We start from the raw sequence: 12,252 nt of genomic DNA, 5'->3' as shown, positions 1-12,252 counted from the left end.
ATTGGTTTATTGAGGAAAAAGTTTGTGTAGCCCAAGCTGGCTTCAAATATTTTAAGTAGCTGAGGCTGTCTTAACTTTTTGCTCCTGTACCTATTGTCTCCATGCTGCAATAGACAACAACCACAATGCCTAGCCTAGTCTGCTGTGTTTTCTTTTTCATTTAAAAAATGTAATTACACAATCTCTGCCTTCTTCTCTCTCCAACCACTTCAATGTCCCCATCCTGGATGTCTTCCTTTTGTTCCTCTGTGTTCATTCTCTACATAGTTCATGATCCATGAAACCAATTAAAGCTAAACATCATTTGAAAGTAATTGTTTTTCCAGTGTGCAAGAGCTCTTTCCATGGGCATTTTGTAGTATATCTGGGAAAACAAATGGACACAATTTTCAAGCAAATACTGTTTTCTTCAGGATCTGACCTCTCACCACATATCTTCTACCTCCTAGACTTTCAGGATGTCTTGCCACCCCTTGAGTACGTAATGCAGACTCTTGTCTGGCATGTATTTCCTTACATATTAAACACTCTCCTTGCAAATATCCAAGGGGATATGCCTAGCAACTAAAAGAACAACCTCACTCCGTCACAGTACTGTTCATTGTCCCCAAACAACTTCATATTATTTTATGATATTAACACCCTGTAGATTTATCTGATATCATTCCTTCTTAGAATCTAAGTTTAGTGACATCAAGAATCTTGTCTATTTTTCAGTTTATTTATCACCTATATCTATAAAATTTCCTGCATCATACGCTCATGCAATCAAACATGCATGGATGGAAATGAAACGCCAAGCAAATAATTGACAAATAACACAAAAATTATGCACATTTGCCTTAAAGACAAATGATCATATAGATGCCATTTGAACCTCACACTTTTAGTATGAAACAAAGGGATTTCCTAAATAATATAAGTATAATCAACTATTTGCGAGGAAGTGATGGGTGTCAATATGACTTTAAATTTAGAGGACAAATAAAAGTTAACATCTTAGGAACCTAGGTTTGAGGAAAGATGCAGACTTTAGAACATTGTAATGGATTCAGCTACAGTTTATTTTAGTCATAGTATGATTATGCTACTCATAATATAATTAGCTGGCTTTTAATTAGTAAATTTTATTGATTAAAATGGTTATCCAGCTTTTTAAGTTCTTGAAGGAAACTATTAATATGTCAAATTTTCATCATTCATTATGCTCTTGAACAATAGCTTCTATATTTTACAGTTTCTCATTTGGAGCCATCAGTTCTTTTAATTATATCTCTGAGAGTTCAATTCTTTAATGAAAAAATGCACATTAGATGACATTTCAACAACTATCTTATGCTCTACTCTATCTCACTGTTAATTCTCATATATTCATGATGGTAGTAAACAACAGAATCATGTTTTTATGAAGACAAGGAATTGGCCAAAATCTCTGTTCCAAGAAAAAAATAGCACCTCCTCAATATTACCATCAACTCTCTAGGACAGAATCCAGTTGGAGCTTAAATTACAGTGTCTCTGACCTAGCTATAACAAGGAGGAAAGGAAACTGGAAAAATAATATATTTGCAATAGTGACAAAGTACCACAATGTAAGATATGTAAAAATTCAAGTGTGTAATGCAAATAAACTACAAAAACACTGCTAATGACAGGAAGTATCATAGACATATTAGTATTTCAAATATTAATACACAACTGTTATATAAATCAAATGATAACTAATGAACTTTTATGTGGAACTAAAAATATTCTAGAGTATGAATATGTTGGGAATACTCTTTGGTGACTGATGGTCTTAGGAAGACAGTCTAAAGAGTTGGCAAAGAACACTTCCCAGTGTGTCCTTGAATCTTTTCAGAAATGACTGGCATGTATATCGGTGAACTAATGGGAAAGATACTCCCTGGATGTGGAAAAAAAGACAGGAGAAACTTGACATCTTTTAAAGATTAAGTCAGAGTGAACTAGTCAGAGTTGTCTAGAGAAAGAAAACTGATAGAATCAATACAATTAACAAGGATTATTACATTGGTTTACAGGATATGAGCAGGATAACCCTACAATGGCTGTCTGCATTCTATAGGGCATGAACACCCAATAGCTGCTCAGTCTACAAGACTTGGTGACTCAGAAGTCCTAAAGTAACTCTTAAGACCTGGGGAATTCCTGGAGAACCCCCCAGTCCAGTTGTTCATATTGGAAGACATACAAGCAAGGCTCTGCTGTTAGTGAAGTATGACAGCAGCAGAAACAGAAGAGGAGAAACAGGAAGGAGAAGGCAGAGGAAGAGGTGTATTTACCAGCAGGCCAAAGCAGTCACATGCTTTCATTCAGATCTCTGTAGAGTTGGGCTTCTACAAGATGTGCTGACAACTCTGGGAGTATTTCTAGGTTAATCTTTTAAGGAAATTCTTTATAGACTATCAAAGACATCTATCTTAATTGACCCGGGATCCATTCAAGTTGATATCCAATATTAAATATCACCTAGTATTCCTAGGTATTGCAGGATATCCTGAAAATTTTTATTCTATTCAAGTTAGCCTTAGACTTATGACTGTTTATGAGTCTTAGCCTGATAGCCTTGATGCTCAAGGCCTGATCTAATTCTTCTTGTAGTGTTTATTTTAATTGGTTGGTTTTTTCACAGATATCATAACTCATATTTCCCAGACCTTGAGAAGGGAATTAAACAAAGGATTCTTCAGGAAGCCTGCTGACCTTCAAACTTTCAGTGTGCAACTCAAGCTAATAAATTTTTGGAAGTTTATGTCAACTCATTAATTTCTGTTTCTCTGAAAAACCCTAATAAAATATGGAGGAATAATTCTCAATAAATTTATGAATACTGAATATTGGGAAAGAGGGAAAGCAAGGATCTTCTAACACCTAGAATATAAACTTGCTACAATCAATAGTACATGGCATTGGAACAGGAATATATATATATATATATATATATATATATATATATATATATACATATATATTTGCTACATAAGGTTGAACATCCATACAAAGAGCCAATATGTATGTGGTTGTAAATATAGATCAGCAAGAAAAACTAGTTAATTTAGTAAATTGTGTAGATAGGGTTAAATAACTCATCTAAAAAGACACAGGGTTAATTTTCCAAATGAAAACAAAACAATTTGACTCTTGGCTTTTTTTCGTCCAGATATGTTGCTTACCCTGTTGCCCAGGCTGCCCTCATATTCATGGTCTTCCAGCCTGCATTGTAATTCAGGGAAGTTAGGGATGCGCTACCAAACATGAGTTCCTTACTTTTTCTTTGAAAAAAAAATATTGAAAGGCTAGGGACATGGCTCAGTTGGCACAAACTTGAACACTTCAATTAAGTTCCTAGTTCCCAAATCCAAAACCTGGTTAAACATCATTGACCTGTTCACCCCAGTGATGAAATAGCAGAGATAGGAAAGTTCATAGAGTTAGCTGGCCAGTGAGCCTAGCCATATAGGTCAGATTCACATGCAGTGAGAAAAACGTGTCAAACAATAAGGTTAAAAGTAATGGAGGAAAATATTTGAGCTCCAGGTGTACATGAGCACACACATGAATACACCAAACACATGAATACACCAAACACATGAATACACAAAAAAGGGTAAATACATTAGAAGAATGTCCTGGAGATTATTTATATAAATTTGGAGGAGAGAAGTTCCTTCATGTCATGACAAAAATCTTAGAAGTTGTAAAGGAAAAGTTAATTAAAGTCATTTGTTCTTTACAAAATTACAGGTATGCCAAAAGCCTCTTAAACAAAAACAGAGAAACTCAAAGCTATAAAATATTTGTGAAAAATGTACCATTGTATTTAGAATTAGTTATTATTCTGACTTACCACTAGATCATTAAGCATAAAATTTACTTTGAGAATTCATAGAATAAAAATGTATATATAACTGTGTTCTCACTGTATATATGATGGCAAGAAAATCCCACACATTTTCAAGCAAAAGACCAGGGGAATCACACAATTCAAATTTATAACCTCTGTTACTGGCAGGGGGGTATTTTCTTCAATGGAGTCAGCACCCTCTGGAAAGGTACCTCTGCTACCATAAACAACCTAAAGAAACCCATTGGGTCTCCCTACCCCATCTCTCTCTCTCTCTCTCTCTCTCTCTCTCTCTCTCTCTCTCTCTCTCTCTCTACACACACACACACACACACACACACATGTGCACGCAGTCACTCACACATACACACAGTAGAAAGAGGAGGAGTTAAAAAGAGGAAGATGATCGGTGGAAAAGGAAAGAGCCATAAAGGGTAATGTGGGATAAATATATTCAAATATATTATGACTTGCATAGAAATGTCATTTTATTGTATATTATTAATATGTGTTAATAAAGTGCAATTGTACTTACAGAAGAATATGAAAAATTACTCCAATTCCATCAGAACAAGTAAAAAAGGGAAAAAGGTAATTGGTGGAAAAGATATAAAGTAAAGTCTAAGAGCTGGAGAAATTGTCTTCCCCAGGGAATAACATACAAATTTGTTATTGAATACCAAATGATCAGCTGAGAGATCATATATAAACAAGTAATATTATACAGACTGAGTAGATTATATTTTGGAAAATATATGTATATGCAGTTATATATTGTGCATGTAGCAGCAATTAATAAAAAAAGAGGCCAAGGATTTGAAAAAGAGCAAGAAGAGGATTATGGGATGTTTTGGATTCAGGAAAGTGAAGAGCTAATAATGTATTTATATTATAATCTCAAAACTGAAATAAGAAATATCACAAAGTAAAACAGAACAAAAGAAATACAAAAGCTGTGAAAGTAGCTAATAAGATCTCAACATGTTCCTGCCTGGATTTCTTTTTTCTGGCCCCAAACACAAAATTCCTTCAACAGAGTTGCTCTTTTGACTAAGGAAGAATTCTAGAAATGTGAATCAACAGAATAAACATCCTGCTTTTCTGCTCTCACACTGTCATGAGCAAGACAATACTGAAAGAACATGAGAGCCATGCCACACATAAACAACCCCTCCACAAACGAACAACCCTTCTTCACTAGCTACAAATTATGAACAACAGCTACAACAACAAAAATCCCATGGCAACCAAAATACATTTCTAGAGTAGAATGGGTTCTAACTGATGGAGAAAATCCTGTAGCATCTCCACAAAAGGAAATAGAAAAAATTGCCTTGGCCAACTGTTGTCCTGAGACCATGGCAACTGAGAGCTAAGATCATCTGTTCCTGAGGAAGCAGAGGAACAAGGGCAATTATCCACTGTTGAAGCCTTCGTGGGTGATCTCACTCTGTCCCAGATACATTTCATTATGAAAGAATAAATTAGCTAACACTGCCAAGGTCAAGTTCACCTAAGGTAACAGGTTGAGGATGTTTCTGATCATGTGCATGTTTAGCAAACTTGCATTTGATACAAAATAGGCAAGAACAGAAAATAATATAAAATGTCAAATGTTGATATGCTAATCAACTTGAGACCCGAAATGCATGTGTGTAGTGACCAAATAACATGTGCAAGAATTTTCATGTGGCATTTTCCAAAGCAGACACCAATTGGAAAAATACCAAAGTGATTTTACTAGTAAAGTTAACTGCTTGTGGGATGCCTACCTAGCAGAACTCTGCAGAATTTGAAGTAAATAAAATTCATCTGCATTCAATGTGGGAAATACTGAAAAAATGAGATCATCTAGTAAATGCAATATTGTACAAAAGGAATCCAGAAATAACAGTGTTTGTTGCTTGGTTCTCAGAAAAGTAAAAAATATAAGGCATGGAGATTAGAAGCATGGTGCAAATTGAGGTATGGAAGGGATGACTGCCTTAGGTGGGTACTAGTGGTAAAAGAATTGTAAAATAACATACACTTTAACCTTACGTTTCATGCAATTTTCTGTATGTATATTGTATTTTAATAAAATGCTTTACCTAAAAAATTGTGTTTACAGGATGGAGAGGAAGCACTAGGGAGAAATGAGCAAGTTAACTTTCTTTGAATGGAGAAAATTATCTCTAAAATGTCCAACTGTAAAACAAACACAATTATTTTTTGTACAATTGACTTGGTATACATCTTGTCTAATATCAGGGAAAACAACAGCTTTGGTCTATCCCTCTAAGCAGGAGATGCCCCTGTTCCTGTTCCAGAGAACAGTTGCCCTGAGCTTGATTCCATTTCCAAAGTTTACTGAAATGTATAAAGTAAGAATGGTAACTCAGAATATATCATTCTGTAAGTCATATCACAGTCCTTGGCAATTTTAGCTTTAAAAAGCCTTCTGGAACTTCTATTCTATGGCCCAGAATGTGTGTCTGAAGATGACTTCCAGTGTGTACTTTAGCTACTGAGTGCATGCTGAATGGCTTTATATTATACTTAGCTAGGCACCACTAGGACATTAGGTGACTTGGTTCTACATTTTTAATGATGCTGCAACCTCTTCTTAATCTATTAGATTTAGAACTACCCTACTGGCAAAGCCCACCACGATGCCTAGCAATTAGTTTGGGGTTGAGACTGAAAGAAAGACTGAGAATATTGCTCAGTGGTAGAATGAGTGTCGAGGAAGAGGAAAGCTCTGGCTTCATTTTGCAGTACCCAAATCTCCCACCCCTAAATCAGACATAATAACAAGGAATATGCTAATGTTTAACGCTGCTCACTGAGGTGGTTTGCTAGGAAAAAGCATAGGGGTGGACAAATGAAAACCCTAGAAGAGTAACTAGTTGAAAAAGAATGCAAATTTTTAAAGCTATCCCAGTGTCACTGGCCAACAAAGAAATACCTCCTTGTCAATTTTTAAGTAAACATCTGATTTGCATGTATGAGAAAGGTAGAATAGATCTTTAGCTTTCATGAGCATTTATGAGAAAATAACTAAGTATATACAATTGAATATCTATGTAACACAAACACAAATGTTCTATGTATTTTTATTGACACACATGTATGCGTATATTTTTTATCATTTATCTGTTCTATAGAACAAATTAGCAATCACATTCAAATAATTGCTCTGTTTCAACTGTCTAAAGTGTCTGACTAGAACAGGTACATGAAAATTTCCTAGGATTACTAAATAAAGTGTTATACAGGAGTGATTCTCCTTGATGAGAAGTGACTAAACTAGAACTTCTATGGCTTTACATTAACAGAGTTTGATCTTATTTTATTCTTAGTCACCATGCGTCGTTTTCAATTAAAAAATGCAAAACTTCACTCACAGTTCTGGGATCTGCTCAGAAAGGTTGACAATTTAACCTTTGTCATAGATCAAAATTTTATCTACATTTATAGTGCAAAGTTAAACTAACACATGCACATATTTCCAGTATTTGTCAAAATTAAGAATTTAGAACTCTTTACTATATGCTATATGTACAAGTATTGTTAAGGACTTCATCTTTGTTGTGAGAACAAAAATGGCAATAGACAAGCAACAAATGGCCATAGACAAGCATAGTGTAATGTATTATGGTGTATAGTTGTTTAGTTTCAATGTAACCAACTGCTGGTAAGCAAGGCTAGATAGCCTAGGCTTTGGATACTAATTCTATGAGTATCTGTTGAGATTATAGGATTGGCCTTCAGTGGATCCTTCATGCAATCATGGGCAGGAATGTTTGGGAGTTAGGAGTGGAACCAAGGTCAGAGATAAGTCTCTTCAAGGCTGAGAGAAAGTGGGTAGACTTCTTTATTTATAAGTCCCAAGATGTTTGTAAGCCAGAGTTTATACTTCTAATGAGAACAGATGGGTGTAGGAGTTGGGAAACAGACATTTCTGCTGGAGTCCATATCAGATTCAACAGCTGCATCTTCTTTGTTGGCCGGACACAGATGTCAGAGAAGAAAATTTGTGATGCTTCTGGAATTCACTAAGGACTTTCTCTTTCCAAAGTTCCCTAAATACTCAGGGAATTCTAAATATGTTCTCAAGCATACAGGTAAAGGGCCAATTTCATAGAATATATGCCATGAAATGTCCATCCAGTATTTTCAAAACATCTAAAGATTTATTTAGGAAGAGGTTGACTTTGAGCCTTTTACCTAAACTTTTTTTCTCCTCTTCTCACACGTTCAATCATTTATTCATTGGTCTCATTATTCACTAAAAGACCTGTTTAGCCGAATTGGGATTTTGCTATATACGTATTTATTAATTAAGCTGTAGAAATCTACTGCTGAAGGATTTTAATTGAGATCATTGAACATCTAGTATATGACTGAACCAATGCTAAATACTAGATATATGATAGAGAAATTTAGGCTTTGTCTCTGTAGTGATGAAGCTTAAAGAGAAGGAAAGGAGATGGGTGCTTGTATAATGAACAAGTCTCATATTAGACAGAAATAGAAGATGTGACCAGGAGAGGAGAGGCTAGTCAAACCCTGCTCAGTGTCTCATAGAAATAAATAGCACTGTAAAGGATGACAGAGGAAGTGGTATATTTAGTAATGGCATTTTATACATCTGAACTCAGAGAGATTTTTATGATGAGTCATTAAAAAGAAGCATTCTGCAACTTATCCATCACACTTGAATGTAAAATGCATTCTGTACTAAGCAGAGACAAAAGTGACCTTTAGGTGAGCCCAAATAATCATGTTTATAGACACATTAAGGATAGACAGAGCAGTAGGCAGTCGGGGACACCCAAGACTTCTCAGAGACCCTAATGAAAGGATGAATTAAACTTTATTTCTGTCCTTGTGAGACTGGGCAAGTACTGTCTGATGCTGGAGACAGTGCCTGAGATAAGTCAAGGTTATGGCTTCTTTGGATCTTATCTCATGTAGCTGGGCTATGGTGATCAGTACTGACGCAGCTCTGCCTGAGGTATCCTGTGTTCTCTTTGCCAACATTGTCTGACTTAGATCTCTGCTAACCTTGGCTGATTCCCTTCCCCACCAATAATATATATGATGCTGTGCTTCTTAATAAACTTGCTTGGTATAATTCATCATCTTATGCAAGACCTTTTGTGTTTTTATTTCTCATCTTATTGATTCTTCATCCCCAAACCTCCTACTTGATACCGTAACATTGGGATCCTTCTTCTGGTGGATTCAGGTCAATCACTAGTCTAAAAACTACTTGAAAGAGAAAAGAACTATGGACTTTTATTTTTATATTTGTTATCCTCAGTGTTAGACATCCGTGTGCCCCCCAGTTGCCTGTATCCTGCATCTTATGCTTGTAAAATGGTGCTGCCTGTGGCATTTGTTTTCACAGACTGTTTTATTGTGAAACACTACTTTTGCTATTTGTATTTTAGGTTGTCTATAGCACAGTCTTTGTTTGCTTCTTTAAAGTTTGAATCCTATCTTTTGTGGAAAAGTCCCATGAGAATCTAAGTAGCAGTTGCATAACCACATAGCTAGAATCCTGCAAACATTCTCAATTTTACAGTGTGAGTACTAACTCCTACCTTCCTTTTAAAAATGCTTCTGATCTCTTTTAATAATATCTAAATAATATCACATCTAAATTATAAGCTTTACTTGAAAAATAGAAAATAACAATATGGGAAAAGGCTATAAACTCTTTTTTTTTTTTGGTTTTTACGAGACAGAGTTTCTCGGTATTGTTTTGGAGGCTGTCGGTCCAGCCCAGCCTCGAACTCACAGAGATCCGCCTGCCTCTGCTTCCCCAGTGCTGGGATTAAAGGCGTGCGCCATCACTGCCCGGCTAAACTTTTAAAATTATGGTGAAAATATGTTTTGAAAATGCTTTATCCAGGAAGATTTATTTTATTTAATTTAGAAACAATATTACTTTATATATCAACCCCAATTCCCTCTCTGTCCCATCCTCCCATGCTCCCCAACTGACCCCCATCCCATTACTCTTCTGCTCCATAGAAAGGGTTAGGTCTTCATGGGGAATAATCAAAGTCCGTCATATCATTCGGGGCAGGGCCTAGGCCCTCCCCTGTGTGTCTAGGCTGAGAGAGTATCTATGGGGAATGGGCTCTCAATGTCTATTTATACACTAGGAATAATACTGTTCCACTACTAGAGACCCCATTTTGCCCAGGTCTCCTAACTGACAACCACATTCAGGGGGCCTGGTTCTGTCCTATGCTGGTTCCCGAGCTGCCAGTTTGGGGTTTGTGAGGTTCCTCTTGTTCAGGGTTGTTATGCCCACTTACATTATGGAATGAATGATTTTTCTCATTTAGTCTTTATTTTCCTGATGTTAACAAAAACTCCTGGAGACAGCTGTAAGAAGGGCTTGGAGACAGACACAGCCACATGTCCTAATGTAAAGGAATATTTAAAGCCTATATCTGTCTTCATGTCTTAAGCATCATGACTCATTACAGATCTCACTCAGCTTGGAAGGTCAGCTGCACATATCTACATAGATTATTAACCACCTTAAAGTTGTAGTGAATTATATGGATCTACTGATTAACATATTTATGGTAATATGTGGATTTGATACAACGTTGGGATGCTTCAGACTATTTTATAAATTGATTTATTACTTAAGAATGAAACATAGTCAGCCGGGCAGTGGTGGCTCACACCTTTAATCCCAGCACTCGGGAGGCAGAGGCAGTCTGATCTCTGTGAGTCTGAGGCCAGCCTGGTCTACAGAGGGAGTTCCAGGACAGCTTCCAAACAATACAGGAAACCCTGTACCATGAAGGTACAAATTAGACTTTAGAATATGTGTTAAAAATTTAGAAGTGGCCTTGCCTGGTTAATAAAACAGTGGATTAAGTGTCAATATTTTGGGAAGATACCAGGTAAACAACTTTCAAGATGCCCTGCAGGGCTTTACACATCTATTGATGCTGATCCTACAGAAGATTTGACACCTGTCTTATTAAAGTGTGTGTGAAATAATACAAACAATTTCCGAAGGCTTTACAGAAAAGCACAAGCAATACAATTTGTTCCTTTTTAAGGGAAATGTTGATTTATGCTTGGACCAAGTTGAGACTTATTTCTCAAATATTTCTGAGTTGCTTAATGTCTCTGCTTCCACTGCCAAGTCCTGACTGGGCTAGGCCTGTCTGTAAGGCCACACTTTCCATCTGTTCTTTCAGCTATGCTCTGGACTCCAAGCTGGATTCTAAGTTCCCTTTAAGACAACGAACACCGCCTTAGAGTCACAACCTGAAATCCATGTTTATCTCTGTCCATTTTAAGATTAATTTTGAACCTGTATTCACTGGCAAATTTAATTAAAGAAATGCACAGTGATGGGCGGTATATCTCCACAAGCAGCTCCATTTCTAACAGAATATCTAATATGAGCAGAATTTTATGTCCCCCCTTTAAAAATTCATATAATGATTTTTCAATCCCATATGCCTCAGAGTGTGACTTTTCCATATTTGAACATGGCATTGAAATTTCAGTAAGATTCTGGATGTAAAAATCTTGTGTCTTTATGAGTCGCTAGATAAGTGTACAAGGTAAATGTTCATGGGATAACAGAGGGATAAGAAGTCACATTCAAGTCAAGAGAATGGGCTCAGAAGAAACCACCCTGAGACACTTGGATCTTGGATATTCAGCCTTCAGAACTGTGGGAGAAGTTTTGTTTTTTAAGCCACCTGCACTCTTACATTTTGTCATAGGACAGGCCTAGTAATCTAACATACATGTATATATAGTAGATAAGAAAATTAATAAAAAGAAAATAAATATATTCAAAAATAAATTTTTAGCACAGAAAATATTGCAGTTATATTAAAATACCAATTTTTCCATGAAACTGGATTCTTAATAGAAAATAAATGATGAAAAAATAGATTTTCCAAACAAGGAGGGGGAGGAAAGGAAGGGATGAAGGTTCATGCAAAAAGATACAACTAAAATTAAGAGTCATTTGAGGGTTATATGAAAATCTAATACAAAAGAAGCTTCCTGAATTATATACATATCTTATCAAAGGAACAATTAACCTAGAAAAATATGTGCCAAACTCTGGTGCACCAAATTTTATATAAAATATACTACTGATTTCAAGAGATTAACCCAAATTTAGTTAGTCTAATTCAAATTCCACTTTCTCCTATAAGCAGATCATCTTGACAAAACAACAAACTAGAAAGAATCAGAATTAAATGACATCATAGATGAACTGGATCTAATATATATCTATAGAATACTCCATCCAGTGACAAAAAACCATGCATTTTATGCAGCAGCCTGTGGAAGTTTGTCTAAGTTAAACCATAACCTAGGATGTATATCTAAACAAATAC

This window comes from Mesocricetus auratus, unplaced genomic scaffold, assembly GCF_017639785.1.
Source record: "Mesocricetus auratus isolate SY011 unplaced genomic scaffold, BCM_Maur_2.0 Super-Scaffold_4256, whole genome shotgun sequence".
Classification (NCBI taxonomy): Eukaryota; Metazoa; Chordata; class Mammalia; order Rodentia; family Cricetidae; genus Mesocricetus; species Mesocricetus auratus.
This window is presented reverse-complemented; position numbering follows the sequence as displayed.